This window comes from Eucalyptus grandis, chromosome 11, assembly GCF_016545825.1.
Source record: "Eucalyptus grandis isolate ANBG69807.140 chromosome 11, ASM1654582v1, whole genome shotgun sequence".
NCBI classification, from domain to species: domain Eukaryota; kingdom Viridiplantae; phylum Streptophyta; class Magnoliopsida; order Myrtales; family Myrtaceae; genus Eucalyptus; species Eucalyptus grandis.
This window is the reverse complement of record NC_052622.1, coordinates 40319775-40325774: the sequence shown is the minus strand read 5'-3', so window position 1 is coordinate 40325774 and position 6000 is coordinate 40319775.

The following is a 6000-nucleotide window of genomic DNA, read 5'->3' as shown; positions in this document are numbered from 1 at the left end:
TATTATTTCTATTTTTCCTTTTTCTTTTTTTTTTTTTTTTTTTTCTTCTTTCTTCTCTTCGCCGGCCATAGCGAGTTGGAGGAGGGAAGCCAGCGTCCGGCAAGGGTCGCCCTCGCACAGGCTAGCTAGGGCCACCCTCGCCGGTGTCGGGCGAAGGCGACCCTCGGTGGGTCGGGTGAGGGCCTCCCTCCCCAAATGCCTAGCGAGGGCACCCTCACCCGGCACCGACGAGGGCTCTGGCGAGGGGCCCTCGCCGGATGCCAACGAGGGCTGGCGAGGAACCCTCGCCCGCCGCATCAAGCAAGGGCCACCCTCGCTGCGTCGGGCAAGAGGTGCCCTCGCTTGCACCGGGCGAGGAGGTCCTTGCGACCCGGCCAGGGCGGCCCTCACCCGACGCCTGCTTCCCTTCGTCATGGCCGACGGAGGGAAGAGAGAAGAAGAAGAAAAAAAAGGAAAAAGTTTTAAAAAGTAAAAAGACCAAAAATGCCTTATAGTTTATGATAAATGTGTCACACGGATAGAAGTTCGGGGTTTTTGTGTCACAAAAAAAAAATAAATGTGTCACGATTGACAAATTTGAGATTTTTTATGTCACAAAAAAATTTGAGTAAATTTGTCACTTTTGGCAAAGTTTAGGATTTTTTTGTGGTTTTTTCCCTTCATTTAAACAGTAGTATGATGAAAGAACTAGGTTTTTTTTCTTCGAAAATAAGCCAACTAACCCAAAACCTCTAATGCCAGTACATTTCCTCCTTCTCCAAGAACCAGCCAGTTCTTGGATAAGTTGTTCATCAGGGGAGCCCTCCTGTCCTTCAGCTAATTTCTTTTTAAGTTCCTCTTTTCCTTCTATTGAGGTGGTCCTGTTCCTCCACCCAAGTAGAACATGATGGCATTTGACAAGTTTAGCCTGCATCTTGTGAAGATTCTTGGCTTCGAGCTGGCTATTCCAGGCTTTAGTATAAGATAGATAAATTAACAATTTATGTCACCCCCAGATGTAAATAGCGCGTCCAAATCTATTGTGGGATTTTTATTTTTTGTATGTAACTGAAGTTATTTTCTCAAAAAATGATCTAAAGTAGATTTTATCTCAAATAAGGTCATGAATTAGTCAACTTAGCCTCAGATAAGAGTTTTAGTTCAGCAGCCGCCTAAATCTTTGCTGGTAAGCTTATTCAAGAGGCAACATTAGGGGCAATTTTGTTTGACATTTTCTGCTTTCACCCACTTTTTGAAGAAGCCCCAAAATAAATTTAGGATTTATGCTGACTAATCAAGAAATGTAAAATCACAAGAACCAAAAAGCCCCAAAGTGAATTTTGTTTGAAGCTAGGGTTCTTCATGAGTTTTCTAGCTCTCCCGCTGGCTCAGGTCCCAATCTCCGACATCAAATCGCTCCTCACCCCCTTCAGTCCCTTCTCGCAAGCTCCATCCTCAATTTTTTTTTTTTTTTTTTTTTTGGGTTAGAACTCCATCCTCAATTGGAGGAACATCGGTACCATCTAAATATCAGCGTCCTCTTTTTATCACTTTTTCGATCACTACAAGTGTTGTTTTTTCTTTGGTTTTGCTTCTTTCAGAGTGAGTGATGGCGTTGGGAGAAAATTAGGAAGAGGCGTGAAGGGGTAGTCACTAAAAAGAGTCCTACTTGATCGGTTGAGCCCGTAGATAGTGTCATACCATCATATTGCGAGGATATATCATAATACCATCGGAGCACTAGACTTTTAAACCAGTCAAAAACTGATATTTAGTCCATATTTCAAGCATTCCAACTGAATTATATTGTCCTTTTAGCTAAGTAATTTCCTTTTGCTATTATAATCAAGCTCTCTCTCTCTCTCTCTCTCTCTCTCTCTCTCTCTCTCTCTCTCTCTCTCTCCCCCCCCTCCCTTTCTGAGCTTTCAATCGGATCAACACATAAAAATACTAATTTAAGGGGGATTCTGATCCAAAAGATCTAGATCTATTAGGCTCCCTAGAGAAGTTTTTTTTTTTTTTTTTTTTTTTTTTACTATCATTACCAAACTAAACTGGGTAGATAAATTTTGTACCCATAAATTAGGAAAAATTGCATCAACAATCCTAAACGTTTCATTTAATGCATAATCCAATCCAAAAAATTTGAAAAAAAAAAGCGATATTAAGTCCTTCCAGACAAACACTCACCTAATTTCGCCTACTTATCATGACCAAATCCGACATGTCGTTTTTAATATCTTAGTAGTTATGGGAGCTGACGTGGCGATTTCAGATATACCTAGAGGAGTAATCTCTTGATAATTTCGATCCATCGCCATCGACTTTTCTCGGGGTAGTGTCGGCAGAGAGGTCCGATAGGATGAATTCACCGTCCCTGGATTTCTTAAGAGGGGACCATCACAGAGAAGATTTTTCTCGTTTGTGTCTTTTGAGACTGAAATAATGATAGAAAAGTCACCCAAAAATGATTAACAAAACAAAGGACTGAACACAGAAAATTAGGTTTTGGATTATTGGGAGGTGATCTCTTTAGGGCCCCCGAGCAAAGACAAAACGAAAGGAAACCATTCACCCAGATCTTTCTATCCTTGCGAACGTGGGAAGGCAGGTCTAGGTCGCTGCACATGAAGGGAAGAAATTGTACACGCACAATAAGATATTTCCATCTATTCAAAACAATCGTCATAATTTTATCATTGATTTGAGCGAATGTGAATGTATCGAAATAGTGGCAAGTAAAAGTATTTGAACAAATGAGATGATATAGATATATGCTCAGTTCAAAAGGTGACATAGAAAAATGTTTGTTCTTCTTTTCTAATTCATTATTAGGAACCACGTGCTGAGACGAATGGACACAGAGCTCTCCTCGGTCCTCCTTTCTAGAAAAGGAAGTGCTCGTTCGTTGAAGCGACCATGCGCTTCTTCTGGATGAGCAATATGACAATCTGCATAAAACAACGCATTCATATGACAATCTCCAAAGTGATACAAATTGACACTAACTTTTAACGTGTGGACAAGTCTTATAACCCAATTAACAAAAATAGAATGCTTCTTGAATGCAAGTCATGACAAGACTAAGAAAATTCAATTATAACGGGCGACTTGGTGGTGTCGCGAATTTTCTAGGGGCGGCCAAGTCCTTCCAAAAGTATTGTCTAATTTTCCCCTCGGAACATGGTTAAGTCATTTTTGCCGCACCAAAAAATAGGTTTGTTGATTATTTTTGGCAATTTGTTCCTATTATGGGAGAAAATACTCTGTTTCCAGTCATTTTCCGCGCTGGTCTATTTTGGACCCTTGGAATATTCTCCAAGATTGATCTTTCTACACGTCATTTTGACAACTTGCGATTGCTACTTGGCTTTGTTATTGAGATATTTTCAGCCAACTGGACCCAACTTGTCCCCTTTGCAAGGCCACGGCAACAATTGACTAATCCTAAGATTGTGTTTGGCAATCAAGATAAAATTCAAGATATGATATGATACGTTTAGTACTCACTTAGGACGGGGATAAAGTCGGATATAAGGAGAATATAAACAGTATAAAATTATTTCATGGGGGAGGTGGGATATAGGTGGATAGGATTTAAATGTACATAATAGGAAAGTTATTTTCTCGAATAATAAACTTATTAAATTAACAAAATTGAAATTATATTTCAATATAAATAATATTTGAATTCTAATTTAAGAAATTAAAAATTAAAAAATTATTTTTAATTAATCCTATTTTAATTTATATATTCAACTTTAATTCTATCTTATAATAAACATTCAATCTATAAATTAAATATTTATATTTATTATATATTTTAGGTATTTTTGTATTTTTGTATTTTAGGTATGTTAGTACAGTTTACTATTTGATAAAATTTTATTAAAGAATGTTGAAAGGGGAAAAAAGAAATAATAAAGAAAATAATATCAAAAAAGAGGAAAAATAAAATAAAATAAATTAAGAAATAGTGTTACGAGGGATTTTTACTATCTCCATTTATGAACATTTAGGTTCATTTATGATGATATGTTGTTTATCTAAATAAAAAATATATACATGATATGATGTAAATATATCCGACTTTAATATGCAATTCACCAAATGATAGATAGGATATAAAAAAAATCTCAAGATTTGATATCATATCCTATCCAGTTCTATTCCGATTAGAAATCCGGACGACCAAACGTATAAGAAGATTATTTTACATTGACTTTTACAATCGTTTTAATTTGATTTCTAACCAAATGTGGAAACTGGTTAATAATCTCTTTTGAAAGCGCATAGTATTGTTTTTCTGTGGAGATTTGTTGAGTCCCACCGCTTAATGTAAACATTAAGCAAATATTCAAATGGTTGAATCTTAAGGGCCCTTTTAAAGAAAGTGTGCAATTTTCTAAAGCACCATTTTCATCATGTTACATGTAGTCAACGCATGCAAAATCAAGCATTTCTTATTAATGAAACCTTTTTAAAAATATCTCAGGAGTTGTTACAAAGCGCCCCTTTGAAAATAGACTTAAGTATCTGATTGTTAACTGTTTAAGCAAATAGGGGAAAGGGTAAAAATATAAGTAGGGAAATACAAGTATTCGATTGGGTAAGGTCTTTGCGCGACCCTTAAACATACTTTATAGCTACTATTTTTAAGCTTTTGAAATCTGAAACTCTTGGAACTCTCTTAAAACATGTTGGTTCCACAGGTTCTAGGCTACCCTCAAGTACCAGTCTTTTTCATAAAAAAATCTATTAGAAAAATATTGTCACGGTATTTTTTAACACTATCTACAGTCAATACACAAACATATGGATGACGTGATATAATGCATGCTCATTTTAGAAGTAAGATCATTTTTAAAGGATAGTAGAAATAAAAGTAAAAGATAAATAAAACAAAAAAACAAAAAAATTAATTGATGTTCACCTATTATTTGAATCTTAGCTTACCTGAAAGCCCATCCAACTTTAGCAAGAGGATGAACTAAAATCTTTCGGATAGAAATTGCCAAGCACATCACAGAGAGAGGAAGGGTGAAATGTAGTTGGAGATTTATTTTTTCTAATAGGATTGTAGATTGCTGATCTATTAGGACTTTTGCACATTTAAATGTACAAATTTCATAATTAATAAGAGAAGGGCCATAAATAATTAAGTATACACGGCAGTACCCTTTACTCACTAGTCATGTAATTTTTGAAACTTAAACCTACCCTGCAAGTTCGTATCCCCATCATAGAACCCACCAAACCATGCCGGTTCTGCAGGGTTTACAGGTTTCGTAACTTCTCCTGTACACCCTAGATGAAATAATTCCAATACTTAAAAAGAATTAAGCAAGCTATATGAAATAATTCCAATACTTAAAGTATATTTGTTTGAGAGTTAATATCAGGAAATATTTTAAACCAGTATATTTACAACAAATTTACTTCAAATTAATTTACCCAAATCTAATGTCTAGATCAACAAAAATCCTAAACCGATATATTTTGACATATTTTCCCTCCATTACCTTATGTCAAATTTTACCATGAAAAAGCTTAATTAAATAACAAATGGTTGTATGGCAAATCTACATGGAAATCTATATCAATTTGGATAAATTTATCATAAATATGCCGACTTAAGGTTTTTAATAACCTAAAAATTAATTTTGAATGAAATTTATCATAAATATATAAATTTAGAATTTTTAGTGGTATTACCTCAGTTTCATTTGCGGACTTCTTTTCCCTTGTTAGTAGTCTTTGATGGGAGAACAGTAATAATTTGAACAATATCAAAAGTAACGCGGCGGAATAAAATAATCTTCTTCTTTTGTAAACCTAACAGAAATTGATATAGTAGAGTAAAATAAATACCAAGCATGCGAACACAAGACGATTTTTTTACGTGGAAAACGCCCTCGATGTGAAGAGATCAAAAACCACGAGACGAGAGTCCACCCCAAAATCTTCACTATCAACAAAATTGGGTGAACAATGTTCTTCTCTAGCAAATACTAGAGGTAC